This window comes from Idiotropiscis lumnitzeri, chromosome 1 (assembly GCF_059441095.1).
Source record: "Idiotropiscis lumnitzeri isolate Australia: NSW breed Sydney's pygmy pipehorse chromosome 1, RoL_Ilum_1.0, whole genome shotgun sequence".
Lineage (NCBI taxonomy): Eukaryota > Metazoa > Chordata > Actinopteri > Syngnathiformes > Syngnathidae > Idiotropiscis > Idiotropiscis lumnitzeri.
In genome coordinates, this window is record NC_142391.1 from 40118536 (window position 1) to 40137119 (window position 18584).

Sequence of the window (18584 nt, forward strand, 5' to 3'; positions counted from 1 at the left end):
GAGAGTGTCTGTCAGTGTTGCATCGCAGTGTCCCCGCTTTCGAGGTTGGGTTGCAAAAGCCTTCATTGGCCATTCAGACTTCATTCTGTAGGTGGTAGACAAACTTGCCGGTTAGGCCTCTCAAACTCACTTTCCTTTGAAAAAAATGCTTTATTTGGTCTTGAATTGTAATGGTTGGATTGGCTCAACAGGCCAAATCCACAAACTGTATATAGAATGGTTACCATAGTCACTGACATTGTTTGCAAAGTCATAATATAGGCTACCTCCTCACACTACCGATGTAATGAATGTGTTTGCTACATTTGGACTTAAGTTTTGGTCATTTTGGCTTCCAGTTTTTGAGTCAGTCTAAATCAAGGATAGACAAGATTGTATTGAAAATCTGAGATTCCCTCACTGACCATCTGGACACCTCTTTACGTAGGCCGCTAAAAAGATTATAATGTTCAGTTAGGTTTGATCTTGTCAGAGTTCAACAAAGCTTTTTTTTTTTATTACGGGAAATATGTATTCATAGCAAAATTTGTTTTGTCATATATTGACTCAGTCTAGATACAGATAAATGGTTCAGAGGCTGCATGGATGGATGTTCGAATCTCTCAGAATGATGCAGGTGTACATCACATGTTCTCTGTGGTGTACTGTATTCTATTGGTTCAACAAGTTAAACCAACAAAGGCACCCACACTCAAAACTTTAAGGAAACATTATCCAACCTTCCCATTACATGTGTGATTAAAAAGTGAAATGGCACTTTGGGATTTCTCCCAAACGTGTGCATGCAATGGAAGATGATTATTTGCAGCTGCATTTCCCCTTTTGCGTTGTATCTAATAGAAATTCACATTTCTCTTGAAGGATGTTCTTAATTAATGGCTGCTTTGCATTGTTTGCTTACTTGGACTACAACAGTTACCTGTATTTTTTTTTGCATGCAAGAACAATTGAACGCACTCGATCTGTAACCCTGCTCTTTTTGCAGTCTTAAGGTCAATGTTTGAGACCAGGGCAAACATATGGTGTTTGCGGCTTTTGCAGGTAGCTTGGACTGCAGCTTTAAAAGTCCAAGTGGTGTGCTTCCTTTGCATAGACAAATGGCCTCAGTTGCAAGCTCATTTGGGCTGAATGTGTTGAGATTTGTATTTGGATAGAAAACAAGGGAATAATCTTTGTTCTCAAAAATAATTTGGCAGGTGATTTGATGCCAGTGTCAAAACTGTGGAACTCACTGAAGTGTTTACAAAGGTTCATCCCATAGCAGATGGTTCAAGGGTGAGGATTAAGACTTTACTCAGTTGCTCCTTCATTTCGCAGTTAAACGCCTAGAGGATTGATTTGAGCATAATGGAACACCCTGGGGAGCAGTACACATCCAAACTAGGCCATGTCCCACAATTGTCAAACACACACATGCATACACACGTACACATGAGTCCATTACGTTGGTCCCAACTAGCCTTGTCTTTAATAAAGTTCAACCTTCATGATACAAGCTGCAGTTCATTATTTAATTTCTGAAACAAATACAAAAACATAAAAGCCATGATGCTTATAGGGCAATAAAGAAATTAAAAGACTATAGCACAGCTATACAGTTCATGGTGTTACTGTCTTTGGCCTTCTAACGGCTTGTGTTGGCCCGTGAGATTAAAATTACAACACATTAAGGCCGATTTAGTTGTTTGTCATGTCACAGCATGACAACAAAAAGTCTGGCGGAAAAAAAACTGTCGCTAAATTAAGCTTTTAGTTGTGGATTATTTGGAATAATACTTTCCAGGCTTGATCTGCATCTATCGTATCACAAGATTGTGTTGAAAATGTGCTCCATTTGTTACTTATTGCTACACTTTGAAGGTCTATTTAGTGAATAACCAGCTAGAAATAGAAATGCTGTTCTCCTTTGTTTGCAAGTCTAATAGGCCACTCTTAAGCGCACACGTGGTTAGATGAAAGCAAACTATAAATTCATCATCTAGAAATAACCTTTGTTCAGCGCTTCTTGCACTCTGTTTGTGAATTATGAGAGCAGTAGTGAGTGTTGGCATGCGTTTCCAGTCAATCTCCAGCTCGGCCGCAGAATTTTGTATAAGCAGGCCTGACAGGAATCTAATCTTCAGCTTCCACATCTGTTTCCTCCTTTTCATTGTACATCCATTCAGTCACACTTCATTCTGGGCCTACAGAAAGCATTGTTTGGCTCTGGAACTCTTGTGGAGTTTTAATCTTGAGGTATAATATGTCCGGCATGGTAGTTGATTGACTGCAGAGTGGCAGAAATACAGTAGGTGGGATAATCATATAGATCCTTTTGTGGTTTTGTCCTCTTCATAGCAATGGATCACTGTTTGTAGCTATAAATATTAGACTTTACACCGAGTGGATTGAAATTGGTCGATATTTTGCATTTTATGTAAAATCGCTGATCGACTGTAATGTCGTAAATCATTGATTCGATCTGCAAAATAAAACAACGTCGTTTACTCCAGGGTCGTTCTGTGCTGCCATAGTGTATGTGTGAGTCTGAAAGCTAATCGTTTTCTAGCTTTGTCATGTATCTTGTGAGAAGAAAGCTTTTGCACTGGGATGCGGAATTTTAGTACTGATGTCATTTTTACATGCAAACCTATTTTATGAGTGCCAATGTTAACGTCAATGAAGAATCCCTTAAAAAAAAAACATATATTTTTGAATGTTCACACCCTTTCTTGTTGAAGTCTGGCTCTTTCATACATGCGCTGAGCATGACATATATATTAAGATACTATACGGTGGTGATTAATTAAAAAAAACCAGACACATAAATATATTTTATCCATATTTAAAATGGCTCGTTTGTCATACATCAGGTTGGGAACTGGACCATCCTATGTGCCTCCCAGTAACGCTGAAGAAAAATTGTGCCCCCCCATATCATTTAAGTTGGCCATCCCTTGCTGTAGAGTCTACAACTGGATCACAAAAACGGAATAAAAAATTGCGTTGGCAGGCTACGGTGATACAAAACATTGTTTCAGTGTAACTCTGTAGAGTGAGTGGTGTGGAGTTTTCCAACAAGAGGATGGTTATCTATCTTCTCTATCATTTTTCTCCTTGTAGCCACTTGTTAAAATGCATTTAAAAAGTCATTTGCTGTAATGAAGACTTACACTTAGACTCAGTGTTTCTGAGTATAATAATTGACTTGTACACATTAACATTCACTAAAAAGTCAAAGAGTGGATATTATCCCCTGCAAACCACTTTCAGTCCGTTTCATTTTTTAATCTGAGTATTTAAAATAGTCATGATTTCTGGGTTTTGTATTCTTTGTTTAAAAAAAATGGTTGGTTCATTTATTGTAAAAAATACAATCTGAGGAAAAATAATTAATTATTAAATTTATTATAGTTAAAATAATTTTATTCAGTTCAAATAAAATAAAAATAGGAGTCTATTGCCATTGTATGATTAAAACAAACTTTTTTTAGGTCCATATTTGAAATAATCTATGAATGACCTGTCCCACATATCCATATTTAAAATCAATTACAGTCACATTGAGCACAAAAGTTTGCCCACACTCGGTCGATAGTTACGTGAGGAGTGTGTGACCTGAAGAGATGAGAAAGTCAGTGTAATTTGGGCTATATTCCCTCATTCGCACCTAAGTCCTTTCTTAGATGCTAAGGCACGCGCACCTTTCATCGATGCTTATTCTCCCGACCAGCCTTTTGACACACCTCTCGCATGTGACCTGGGAATTAGTGCCTTAAGCACATGGGAGTATATGCCTCCATGAATATGAATTTGAACTGTGGTAATGAAATCCCACATGGTTTTACAATGTCTTTATCGTCCCCAAAACTGATTCATTAAAATGCAGGCGACACGCCATTTTTCTGAAACACCGAAATGCTGACGTTACATGGAGTGGCTTGTTTCTTTCAGTGCAAAGGCAGCATGTCAAGGGACTCACTTTCACTGACAGAATAATATTGTTGAAAACAAATTTCATATCAGATTAATGACTATCTTTGTTGATAGTTATGGGCAGGCGTGGGCAAACTACGGCCCGGGGGCCACATGCGGCTCGTTAAAAACGTTTTAATCCGGCCTGCCGAACTTGGAAAAAAAATGTAATGAATAAACCTTGTTAATGTTTTATTTTCTAAATACTGTGGTGTGTCAAAAACATATTTTGTTGTAATGCTTTTGTTCACTTTAATTTAAAATAAAATTTTATTTTTATTATTTTTTTTCTCAGATGAGGTGAGGTTACCAAAACACTCCATCCATCTGCTCCTGGTCCGGCCCCTCTGTCAAACTTTAGAACCCATTGTGGCCCGCCAATCAAAAAGTTTGCCCACCCCTGGTTATGGGGGGTTTCTTTTGGTGCTGTTATAGTAATATGAGTACCCTATTAATGTGTATTACTTATAAAAAAAATCCCCATTTTATGCCATTACTGTGAGATTATGTGGCCTTTTCCTCCCCACGCTACTACTTCAGAGCCTTTGCAGTAATATTAATTGAAAGTAGCTTAGGACGTGTTTGTTCATTGATTTCAATTTGCATCCTGTTTGTGCATATATACAAGTACATGCTCAGTTGCTGCCAGGTGGTTGAGTAAACAAGCTTGTAATTAAAAAGGCCTGACTTTGAACTATTATACTCCATTATGGTTTTTCGCTTCCTCCTATGCGATGTTGGTGGCTGTTGAGCATTGGAAGTAAAAAGATGTTTGGCGGAGTATTTGGCTCGTCACTCAGATTTAATCATCCATGTTAGTGATACTCACATGGCATGGCATTTGTGATTCTTAAATGTGATCAAAGGTGTGTTGTAAATTTACAATGTTGTTTGGCAGGCAGAATTGATGAATGAAATAAATTTTTACTATCAAGCTCATGAATGCACATTGAGCGGTTTTATGTAAGCGTCGCGTAAGGTAGAAAAACCTTTGGGACTGGTTGCTCTTAGAATTGATCACCACCACCACTTTGCATAATATATTAATAAATACAACGACGGGCAATATGCATGCACACGTGGCTTGTCCTATAATTAATGCTATCGCGGCGCCCCCTCTACCATTGAGTACATTGAGTCTTTTGATTGGTCAAGATCAGCGATCACTTGTGATCAAACCAGTAGTAGTTTTTTTCAGATTAGATAATGTAATTTCCTCTGATCCCCATGCAGGCCTGCTGACAGAATGTTTGTTTCAGATTCTGTAATCCTTTTATTATTATTTTTTTTACGATTCAGTGAGTCATCGTCATTAATCACAGTTGTAAGTAAAACATGCATTCAGGTGAAGGTCAGTTCAAGTGTGGTGATTTTTAAACAATGTAATCATTTTTGCTTGGGGTTGCAAGTTGAAATGTAATTTTATTTGAGCAGTGACTGAGGCAACATGTTATTTTAACATTGATGACTTTAATCTTAGATGTGAATGTGTTGCAATGACTCCATGCAACATGCCAAAGACAACGACTGTATGTCCGTGTTGCATCTCAGTACTGTGGGTGTGAAGCGGATTCTATCAGTGAGTCAGGTCACCAAAAAATGCCTAGAGAAAATGCATTAATGCCGTAGCCCCAATATTATGATTGCCTTAGCACTGTTCATTTTTCAGTTCTTATTGCTCGATGAGCAGGTTGATGTTATGCTGAATTCATGAGAGACCAGTTATCTCTTGTGCAAAGGCAAAGTCATAGTTTAAAAAGTCATCCCGAGGCAAGCCTCAAGCAGAAGCCTTGATGCATTCACAGCAGTCTACCTTTATTGGTACGCTTCAGTGCAAACACCTCAGAGAATAAAAAGCCAGTCCTTCTAATATGTTTTCCAGCTATGATGTCACTGCATCACAACCAGGTGAAGATAACACAGAGGGTGAGGTTGAAGATCGTACTGAGATCCTGTAGCTACCACGCTGCGCTCTGTGTGGTTGTTGCTTAGTATCTGTGCCATTGCACGCATTACACAGTGTCTTGCGTGAAGGTGTGGTTGATGTAAATTTGAATACTTCCAAAGAGTTTTTTGTTTGTACTGTAAGTAACCTGAATGGCACTTAAAAGAGCGCAGCGTTCTGCCAAGGGTGTGCAAGCAGCAGCTGAATTTTCGATTATTGTCCGAATTTATTATAGTAAATGGTCTTCCAGAAGCAACAATATGAACACCCCAAATTAAATGGAAATCCGAATGTGGCTTTTTAACTTAAGTCTGTCAAAAATATGAATAGGACATGATAAATTGTTGGTGTGACTTTCAGCTTGTCCTGTCAGGGGTTGCCACAAGCAAGTCACTTCTTGCCTAATTTTTGGGGGCACTGGATGCCTTTTTTGCCGCAATTTAACAATGATTTTACATTCCAACTTGTTGGGATACTAAAGCAGAATAAGCTGTAAACTTTTTGGTGTCATGTAAATCAAAATATTTTCAAATAATACCAAGTTAGATGGTATTTAAGGGAACCTTCAATACATTTTCTCATTTTCTGCAGCCATCCTACTTATCACTTAGCAACATTTGCAATTATTAGCAATAAACAAAGCTGGACACTTGGTCGGCATCAGTGTAGCCTTCCTGCCTTGACCCTCCCGCCTTATTCATAAAAATTATCGGCTCCCGCCCGTGAAAAAAAACAAAACAAAAAAAAAAACGTCCGTGCATGATTCCTCGGTGCGATAGATTCTAACGGGAGAGGTTTATTTAAAGATCATTAGCTGGCGAATTTACTATACAGATTACCTTATTATGGACTTGTTATGGTCTCATTCGTCTCCTTCTTCGTCTCATTCTTCTTCTTTCTTTTTCTCCTCGAACGTGCCCAATGCGTCTTGTTTTATGTTGATAAAGTCAGCCACATCGTGCTGCCAACTGTTACTGCTTTATTCAACTTCTCTGTCGCAACTACTCCACTTCTCAGGGACCACACGGAAAACAAACTCAATATATATTATATAACTATTACCCAATGCAAGTAAGTACGCACAGTTGTTTTTGATGCATTCTGAGGCAATTTTTGTCCTTTGCCCATTTGGCCGCGACCACATCACACGCCCCAGGGCCAATTCATGGTACAGATTAAAATCCACCTCCGGCCGTGATTAATTTATTTAACCCTTTTTTAAAATTTGTCACACAAAGCCCCAAAAATGGATGTCCGGCCTGGCCGGAGGGCCGGACCGTTCCGCCCTCAGGACGGATTGCCCAGCTCTACAAATAAATATATGATAGGCACAAGCATGACATGTACTGTCCTTGTATGAGTGTCCTCATTAAGACATACTCACTTAGATTTTTTAAAAGGGAGCAAGTGTCAACTTTGAAAGCCTCAATTACTCACAATCATTTTGTTTCCTAAAGCTAAAACTGGATTCTTTGTTTCTGTTTCCAAATATTGCCTTGGAACGGCATCTTTCCACAAAGTAGAACCATATGGGGTTCCTGCACTGCAGTGTGTGGGTGAAAAGTGCGGGAAATTCCGGGGAGGAAAGAGTCCGGCGAGGTGCTTTCCTCCCCAGCAAGCACATAGACTGGGGCCACCTGGAAAGCGTCTTTTTGGTCAACATGTGGGAATCATTTAGACATTTTGCCACTCCCTCTATGGTCTGTCTCCACCCTGTTTCCCCTCACACTGTTTTTCATCGACAGACTGGCAGTAGGTAGTAATGACTCTACGCTCGCTGCTGGAGACCTCCCAAGGTGACTAAAGCAAGAAGAAATTCTTAGAGGGGAAATAGGTATAGACTGATCAAAAGGGCAGGTTGGCTTGTTTTTGGCCATTTTTTAAAGTGTATTCTTTTAAAGGGGAATGTAACCCCAAAGTTTTCTAAACAAGAATATGTTCTATGTAGGCCCACTTGTTGAAAAATTGCATTTAGATCAATATTGCGTTTGCAGAATATGAGTTGAGCAGTAAAATTCACAGAAGGGGCGGCCATTTTGCTACTTGCCGTCGACCGAAAATGACATCACAGTTGCTCAGCTAACGACCAATCACGGCTCAGCTTCAGAAAACAGGCGGACCGTGATTGGTTGTATCTTGAGCCCAGAGCAACTGTAATCCTTTTCAGTTGACAGAAGTGAAAACAATGTCCTCGACCTGCGATGGCGAAAAATGGGTGGATTTGTCTACTTAACTCATGTGTGTCTGATCTACGTTTGGTTTGATTGTCAGCGTCATGTTTTGGGTGCTATCTCTGCAAGTGATTACGTAAACGCGTTTGCCATGTTGCCATTTGAGTCAGAATGGAGTCTCTGCAAATAATTTTGGGTTACGCCTTCTCCTTCGGGAAAAAAGCCAAACCAAATCACACTGTGGATGTTGAGTTTCTTTTCGGGACCAACTCTGCTACCCGCCACACAAACATGCGCTGATTGGTTGGTCAGGTACGCGTCAGCAGCTCTGAGCTGTCATAAAGCTAAACTGTATATGTAATGTGCCCTGTAGACGATCTCACGATCTTTCGGCTTTATGAGATCGTCAACACGTTAAAATCCTTAACAATCTAATATCATCAGATCACATTCACTTAAACTCATATCCAACCATTTCATTTTTCTCACAGAGAAGATGAGAAAATTCAGTCTTGTGTATAACTAACTGGATGAATAGTGCACATCCAACATTTATGTCCCGTTGTAGTTGGTTGCTGTATTAATAAACCTCAGTTCATTATTTTCTAAAGCTGCATGTGAGAAATGTCATTACCTTTGCACTAGGCAACAAAAAGCATTTCAAGAAATGACAGGAAGACAGCATTAGGAAATAAAAATATACAGAAAAATAAGAGCCCAAAATTAGATTTTGTTATTGAATTCTTTCACTCTATTCAGTTTATAAAGCAATTAAGCACCAAGACCAGTGGTGGGCAAACTTTTTGATTGGCAGGCCACAATGGGTTCTAAAATTTGACAGAGGGGCCGGACCAGGAGCAGATGGATGGAGTGTTTTGGTAACCTCACCTGATCGGAGAAAAAAAAAAACATTTAATTTTTAAATTAAAGTGAACAAAAGCATAACAACAATATATATGTCTTTGAAAAACCACAGTATTTAGAAAATAAAACATAAACAAGGTTTATTCATTACATTTTTTTCAAGTTCGGCGGGCCGGATTAAAACGTCTAACGGGGCCGCATGTGGCCCTCGGACCGAAGTTTGCCCACGCCTGACCTAGACCCTCCGCTGAGTAGCTGATGCCATTTGAACACTCCGACAGATGTAATTTAAAAATTCACTCGAATGAAATTAATTAATTGTAAACGTTACTTTCCACTCAAGCTAATAGTCATTTCCTATGTAAGCGCCACAGTTTGAATGCACATATTGAAGTGTGAAATAATCACTGGCCCCCAGCTAATCTTGGTAATAATGAGCTTGAGCAGCACAATGTGTTAAGTAAGCTGGTATAAAGGAATTTTTGAAGAAATCATCTTTCAACTTTTCAACATTACTTACAAGTTCTTATAAAACCTTTTTGCACCAACACTGTTTGACGTTCACTATGTCGGTACAACACGTTGTCATAAAGTTAATCATTTTGGGGATGGAATTTGTCAGCCACAGATTTTTCCTGAGGCAGGGAGGGAAAATGGTGTTTCTTGTCCATATTGCAGTGAGGATGGAGGTGTTCTGAAAACGTCTCGTTTAGTTGGAGGGAGCTAGGTATCCTCACAGAAGACGATGAGCATATTGCGGCGCTGTCTTCGTCTTGTGTATTGTTTGTTTGTTTCAGTGACCAATGAAGGACACGGGATGCTTTCAATAATAACTTGGTAGAAATAGAGTAAGGTGTTTTTTTCCCTTTGGAAATGTTAGCTGTCTGAGGGAAATGATACAGTGAATGTCTATCTTGAAGATGATGTCAATCACTTTTAGTAGCCTAAAATATATGCATTACCGAATTTGAAGAAAATTGTTTCATGAGCATGAGAAATCTCCACATTAGTAAAGATTTAAATAATTAATATGCGGTCGTTTTACGGAATGTCTGCACTATAAGGATGTTTTCTGTTTGTTTTGCATCTTGTCTCAGGGGAATTTACTGTTTTACCAATCCAACCCACAAGCATTAAGTATCAGTGGGCAAACTCGAGCTAAGGACAGAATGTTCTGCCGAACTTGAATTTTCTTTCCAGTGGGAGGCTAGAGGTGGAATTAAAACTAATTACAGAGAAGTAAGGTGGCATTTGTCAATGGGAAATAGTGACTTGTCTTTGCGATTATTGATTATCATGTCAGTGATTTGATTTGATATCACTATGCAATATGCACCGTAATGCGTAACATAATTTCTCTACATTACATAGTTGTATTTTGTATATTAATATGGTTCTGCTGTCATCAATCAATGTAAGCAGGTGCATGATTTATTTTTCAATGTAAAATAATTATGCAGAAAATTTGACCATGGCATTAAATCATGACTGAAATATTGTAAGTAACCTACTTGGACTTGAATATGATCATTAAAAAAAAACTCATTGCAGTGCTACCATATAGTATATTAAACGTATACAATAAAATAAAACAACTGTGTGCATTCTTAAAGTGATAATATATGATGTTGCACTATTAATATGCTAATGAAGATAATACCTTTTTCTAAATTGGATCGATGATTATGATACCCATAGCCACACAGCAGTGCCACCCATCTCCAAATTAGCAACTTAGTGCGACGCTTGATGTGCAGCTCACCCACTACCCTAAATAGGAAAAGCACTCTAGGAAATCAATAGATTAGTCGGAGCCTTGATTGAACTTGTACTTGACAGGAATCTACTATACTTCAGTGACCAGCTCACAACTAGTTACCAGCGGCTGACTAATAAAATGCTCCAATAAAAAAAGCAAATCCACTGAGTATTTCTATGAACCTTACTATGGCCACTAAGGTAACGCAACACAAAAACTGGGGTATCTTATAGCGATCCCTCCTGAAGAACTAGTGTATAAACATATATTACTCAGTATATTGCTTTACCAAGAGCCGCTCGCCGCATATTGTGTATGTGGTCTGTATTTTTTACTCATTTTGGTAGCTAATGGGTTTAATATTAGCGTAATGCAACCGAGACTCGTGATAGGACGATATGCTTTTTTTCAGGGCCGATACAGATTATTAATAGTCATGGAGGCCGATAACCGATATTTAAAGCTGATATTCATTTCTAGAAAAAAAGTGGGTAAAATGGTTTGAAGAATTTTGAATGTTAAAAAAAATCCAAAACTGCACTTAAAGTACACTTAATTTAAGTACATGTTTATTAAACCAGTAGCGACTAACAAAATGTTAAAGCTTTTTTTAGACCTTAGAAAATAAACAACTTGTAGTAGTCGACTGACATTTGTCAAAAATCGGCAAAGTCTGTCGCTTTACCTTTCTCTGCTCGCGGGACCGCTCCCGTAGTGCGTGTGACTCGAGGTAAGAAGCAAACAGGCAGCTTACTGCCAGCTTACTCCGATGGTGCTGTGCCAATCTGCTTCTGCAGGCAGGGCCACCAGCATATCAAAGAGCGAGAGAGTGAAGTGTGCCGCAGCAAACCAAAATAAACCAGCTTTTAATTTATCAGCCTTGAAAGTTAAAAAACGAGGCAGATGCCAATAATCATCACTCAACCGAGACGATTAGCATCTTGACCAGCGGAGAGTCCATGGTAGATGGATGTAACGGATTGAAGCCAGTCACTTTTCAAAATAAAATATTTTGCAGCCTCGAGAAAAAAAAAAAAAAAAAAGTAAATAAATAATTAAAAAAAATTTAAGTACTGCATGTTTTTTTTTTTCTTTCATCTGTGCCGCCCACTGTGGCCTGGTCCAAAGTGGCCTGCGGCCCTGGTGGTTAGGGACCACTGCCCGACATTGACAAACTAACTAGACTAGTGCTAAATTGAACCTGATTATTTTTTTAGTTCAGAATCAGAATCAGAAATCCCTTTATTCTGAAACATGAAAATTGACATAACACAAAACCACAAGCCATTGTGTGGTGGATGCAGACTTAAAAATCAGATCAAATGTAAAGTTTTGTCATCTTAATGGTGAACTGGAAGGCTGTTTGCTCTGCTTATTATTTGACTGGTCTCCATCTTTTTACATCAATAATGCAGCAGATATAATCGACATTTTGACATCATGCCATAAGCATAATTGGTCTTCTCCTGACTTACTATCATGCTGGGAATCGTGACTATGTAACAACCTGATTTATTGATCTTTATTACGTACACAGCTCTGCTCTCATTTTCCACTCTGAACCTGCATGCCTTTCTCTTCCTCTGATTTGTGTCTGCCAACGTCACTTCATGTTCTTCCATAGATTTGAATTAAACGCTACAATGCACAGAAGCATGCAAGAGGAATTTTCACATCATGCCAGTTCTCAAGCATCATACTTCTGGTTTTGGTTATGCTTTAAACCTGCGGCATGCACTTGGTTTCCTCTCAGAAAATCTCAATGTTAACACCTTCTTACTTTGGCATGCAAACACTCCTCTGATACATGCCTGTGGGTTTAGTGTGCCTTGCATAATTTAGCCCACTTTGTGATAAGATTCAGGGTGCTTATCTGCCAATGCTCCTAAGTACATCCCTCCTCACACTAATGTGATGCATGTCGGGAATCGAAATGCTCACCCTGAGAATGTGTGCAGGAGGTTATTAGTGCTGCTATTCATTCAGAAACCTCAGTTGGTTCTGCATGGTAGAAACTGAAGTGTTTGTGGGTTAACAAAGATATATGAGTTATATAAATCATATGACAGCAGGGCAGTCAGCATGCATGATTGAAATTCAGCGGGATTTTTTTCCAGGGTTCCTGCAGATCCTTTACTGGTCTTAAATGGCATGACTCAAAAAAAGCAATTGGCATTAAAATGTCTTAAATCAATCGTTCAAAAGTCTGGAAAAAAATGTAGGATTTTTATGATAGTAAATACAGTGCAACCTGAATTAAACAGACAAATATGGGGGAGGGGTTGTCCATTTAGAGCCGATTGTCCCGATTTTTATCCCGATCTAAAAATAAGCAGTACAAAATATTTTTTAATGTTTTTAAGGTCTAAAAATGCTCAGTACTCGGAGTAGGTAAACATATCAATTCATCATTGCATTGCAGTACTTACTTATCATCACAATTCAATATTGAGTCAATAACTACTGTGAACCGATTCAGAGTAGCCAGTGGGGACACTTTGTTTGTGATTCGCGTTGTATGGATAGACCAAAAAACAAAATGGTCACGAAAGCAAGCAGTGGTAGCCTGAAGCATGTGCCTTCTATTTTTAAATCTGAAGTTTAGTGTAATTTTGGATTTCCCTGTGAATTTGCCTATAAACTGCTGTTTGTTAGTTCTGTCTGCACACAAATGGTAACAGAGTCTCTGGCCGTGTTCATATGCAAAGACCTTTGACTTTATAGTGTCTTAGAAAACGTGAGGTCAAAGAAGATCGTTCAGACCCTCAAAAACACAATTTGGAATACAAATACGAAAACACACGACTTAATTTGTACACAGAGTTGGAGACAGCGGTTTTGGAGTTTTTCAACTTGTCAGTGCCCCTTACATGAGACGGTTAGACTTCCAGCGTGACAGATCCCTACATAACTATCAGCCCTCATTGAGAGTAAAGGAGTATTAAGTTTAGATGCAGTCTACTCTTTTAAAACTGAGCTATTAAGTTTTTAACAAGCACCGAGCTGCATGAAGCACAAGCTACAAGCTTTCCTTGAAGGCCTAGAGTGAAGTAAGTTCGTAAAATGCCAAATTAAGTCTTTTTGTGTCACAAGTAATTACATATAATGCATATAATAAAGCATGAAAAATATTTTTTCTTTGTTATATTTGACAAAATAATTTTCCCGAAGTGATATTCTGCCGAGCAACAAACCCGGAAGTGTAATGTCATTCTAAGTACCGTATTTTCCGGGCCATAGGGCGCTCTTTAAAGTCCAGAATCTTCCCCAAAACAAACAAAGCGCCTTGTAAAGCGACGCGCCCATTATATGGAGTGAGCATCACTCTCGACCATCAACCCTTTTACTCATTGGGCTGTACAGAGTGCATGTTGGCACACCCTGCTGGTCAAAGTCTGAGTCATCTATGCTTCAAATTGACCGTGACTTATACATTATGTGACCATGGTGTTTGGGTGATGGTGTAGGAGAAAGCTGGACAAAAGGGCAGCTGTCCACAATGTCGTAGTCTGTCTTATCATTTATGTTATTGCAAGCAAGAAACGTCCCAGGTTTAGACAACAGACTGCAAAAAGCCCAAAGCACATCAGCACATCTCTCTAAACAGCCATGTGATTGGCTGAGTCTGAGTGGCTCCCAAGAAGCCATTGCTATAATCTTTTTGTGTTATTTTTATTTCTTTTGGGTATATAGATGGCATGAGAGATACATGTTTTGTGTTAATCTTATTTCTTTGTTTCATTGTTTGCTTGTATGCTGAGTTTTTTTTTTGGTTTTGATTTGAAACCGTGACTCTAAGGAGTGTGGTGACCAGTAAAGTCCCTCCCCTGACGTTGTCTAGTATACTATTGCCAAGACACTTTTTATTGGTTAGAGTCATTGTTATTGACAGTGACTCCTAATAGTTTCATGACATCTGTCATTGAAATGGGGTGATGCCTCTGGCAGCGACTCCTTATGGCATTGAGTCCTGGTGAGCTTGCATCAGCTGAGCTAGCGCGAATAGCCGAGCTAGCGCCTTGTAATGCGGCGCGCTTAGTAATGCGGCGCGCTTAGTATATGCATTCAAGACTGAAATAGCACCCTCAACTGGTGTTGCGCCCTTTGAGGCAGCGCGTCATATGGAATCATGGCAGTGCTCAACAGGGAAAATGTTTTTACCCAGTCAGAAAAAGACTCATAAAGCAAAATCTCATACCTATCTGAGGGAATCCTGGTATTTGAAGAGTTAGAGGAATAGGAGCTTTTTGGAATTATGTTCGTGTTAATAATAAATAATTCATAATAAAATATTGTGCGACTGTCAAATCAGCCTCCAGGACATTTTTGACAGAACACCGGACACTCAGTGGAGGCGAGAGTCATTGAGACTGAAAGAATGAGATATTTAGGCTGGGTTATTAGCTTTGCGTTATTGTTTTAAATTTGATGCTCTGCCGTGCTGTAAAAGGTGCCTGTTGAGATTCTGCTAGTTCTGAGACCACACGTGAAAGTGGGTTGGTTTCGTACGTTGTCATTGCTAAGGTATTTAAGGTATATATACACACACACTTGCTGTTCAACTCGACTTGACACCCGCACGCTCGTTCTCCTTAGCTCCTTGCATACCCCTTACGCATACATACATCACAGCTGTTAGTCACACAAAAGCTGCCACAAAACACGCAACACAGCAGGTTTTTCCAAAATGGATTGTAATCACACCTACCTTTTTGCAAACCCTTTACCATAAACCAAACGGTTGAGAAGTGCTTGTGGCCAAGGTCACTCGTCGACACTGCTTTGAAATTCCCTCTCTTTGCCAGAACGAAATTGCTCCATTTAAGTGCCCTATTATTTTGAAAAGATGCTTCCTATAATGCGAACAACGCATCGCCAAACAGCACTGAGGCATTTCGCCTAATAATGCAAAAACAATGTCAGTTGAGCAGCTCACTGAACAATCAAAAATGCAGAATAATTGCAACTGGCGACTCGTCGTTCTTTGAATACCGGAGGTTGCGGGAAAAAAAAGCATTTTTGTTTTTAGGGCACCGCTATGGGTCTAACTGAATCAAGAAAGTTTGCTAATTTGAGTATTCTTAAAATAGATTTACGACTGAAAATACGGTTGCTCAAGTTTACTTCACACTTAGTCTTTAAGCTTTTGGAACCTAGTTTTCAGAACAAGACAGTCTGTGTGAGAAAATACCAAGAAGCCACAATGGGAAGCTCAATTAAATATTTTCCCGTGACAGATGAGCTGAGCTGAAGACTGTTAACTGGTGACGGTCAAGAAATGTCACCTGTCTCTGTGAAGCTCAACAAAAACAATTGCTGAGGGCTGGAGGGCAACACAGCTGTCTCCAAGTTGAGTCAAGACCCAGAAGATGACAAACTGAATTGCTCAAATGCCACATCTTAGGTAGCACGGAAAAATGGCAAAAATGTCAGCTCACCATTGGCAGTGATGGAGGATGGCTTGTTGTTGTTGTTGTTGTTGTGTCTATAGAAGGCAGAAAAAAGACCAAAGTCAGATGGCGGGGGTGTCGGGAATGTGACAGCAGCTGCACACACTTCCAAGTGGCAAGGGTTGAGGTGCGGTGGCAGCTGGAAGATGGAGGTCATATATATCAAGCAACCTCTATTTCTTTAACGTCAGATATTTTTACATGGATTTTCACTTGACATCCACACAGAGACTGCGCTGCAGGTCACGAGAAACAGACGTTTTAGGGAGAGCTTTTGACTGTTTTGCCTACTTTGGGGTCACAATGTGTGACGTTATCTCCTTGCTTGGTGGCACGGAGATCGACTGGTTAGCACGATGGCCTCACAGTGTGGAGGTCGTGTGTTCAATTCCGGCTCCGGCCTTCCTGTGTGGAGTTTGCATGTTCTCCCCGTGCCTGCGTGGGTTTCCTTCGGGAACTCTGTTTTCCTCCCACATTCCAAAAAGATGCAAGGCAGGTTGATTGGATGCTCTAAATTGCTCCTAGGTATGAGTGTGCGCGTGAATGGTTGTTTGTCTATATGAGCCCTGCGATTGGCTGGCAACCAGTTCAGGGTGGCTGAAGATGGCTGGGAGAGGTGCCAGCATCCCCTGCCACGCTTGTGAAGAGAAGCGGTGCAGATAATGGATGGGTGGATCTCCTTGCTTGGTATTGTTAGATTTCATTATTGTTTACTTTTTACTGGTTGTGCGTTCCCATGCTGTTTCCCACCTTACAGTCCTCAATGTATATTTAGACCTTCACAGATATAAATCAAGGAATCTGTTTTACATTCTCATGGCCTCTTGCCATGTTATGTCATGTCAACCTTAGCAAATGTGTCTGTCACAGCAGTCTGAGGTGTGTGAAATCTTTATGATGCATAATTTATGATGGTTACAGGAAAGAGGAGACACTCAAGTGGAAGATATCAGCCCTACTGATACTCATATTATACATATATAGTCATGCATGAAGGAGTGACAGAATATTACTGAAACAATTAGCACTTGTCTGAATTAGTTATTATCGTATGATTTTGTATGTCAAACACATTCTTCATAAAGTCATATAATTTGCTACAATCTGTGATTTTTACATATTTAAATGCGTTGCTGGATAAAAACTGAATTTACATATATCAACACCTGTTCACTGCTATTGGAGATATTAGAACCAAGCAATATATGCACAATTATTTAAACTACACCAGCGTAAACTGTTCTTTAAAGTTAACCCAAGTGAAGATACAATTACATATGACATGACATTACTGACACTACTCCAGAGAAATTAATTGGTTAATTTATAAGAATTTCGCTAGCAAAGGTCACTGCATCAAAAAAATGAATCTGCTGGGTGTATAAAAGTAAAATTGCTGTTAATGTGAGAATTTTGTGTGCGAAAACTCAAAATATTACATCGCAGCCCTCACTTGCTATTTGAATGAACTTGATTGTGCTGGATATTGTCACTTCCTTTAATGGGTCTATATGTGAAAATGTTAGTAATTTAAATTGGGAGGAGACTGCTTGATTGACACATCAGCCAGACGATGTCATTGAAGGAAGAAGGCAAGCGTAATTGGTTTGTCACGTTCTTGTGTCTGAAAACGGTGACCAATCGTCACCAAAATTCATATGGCTTTTCCTACTCTTTTCCACTCAAGCCTGTGAAAATATAAAAGTGATCAGCACAATATTTTGGATTTTATTGACATTAAATATGAGCTCTATGGGAAAAAGCCACCTGTACAAAATCAAAATCAGATTCCTTTTTCATATTTACAGGTTAAAGTGGATAAGAATAGGAATGTGCGTATTCATTTTGGTGGTGATTGGTCACTGTTTTCAGACATGTCGTGACGCATATATTTTGTTAGACTGCATAGGCAAGCAAGCTAGCAGCTATCTCCCACTAGCTCCTGTGGCTAACACTACTGTAGCTGTCAAAGCTACAATTAGCATTTGGCAACTGAATAAACGAGGCTAGCAGACGAAATCGTCTTCTTGCCGGCCCGACATGGGGCTCGGATCACAGACGCTCGCTGCCGAGGCAGTCGAGTAGCTCTGCACCCACCGCCACTCGCGCAGCTGAGGAGCACGGCGTTGAGGTCCTCAGCTGTCCATGCAGCCGTAGTGGGACCAACGCTAATTCTGTCCGGCCAAAGATGCTGCTCCGCTTTGAGGTGCAAGTGGCCCTTTCAAGTGAGTCAATTTTGATTCTGCAGCTGCACAACAAGCCCCGGTGACTGGCTTGGTAAAATTTCAAAGCTGTACTTTCAAAATTCCAGCACACTCTACACCCAGCAGACCCAAGGCTCATATTCGCATAGGCAGTGGCGTTTACAAGCTAATACAATTTCCATACAAAAAGATACTTTTTCAAAATGCGCCATCTCGGCCCAATGAGCCCTTTAACAA

The 18584-nt window shown here is 39.6% G+C and overlaps 1 protein-coding gene across 1 annotated transcript in view; it reads left to right on the forward strand.

Moving 5' to 3' along the window:
* zdhhc8b (zDHHC palmitoyltransferase 8b) overlaps window positions 1–18584 on the forward strand; it is a 54569-nt gene that overhangs the window by 314 nt on the left and 35671 nt on the right. The gene's annotated exons all lie outside the window — the stretch shown is intronic.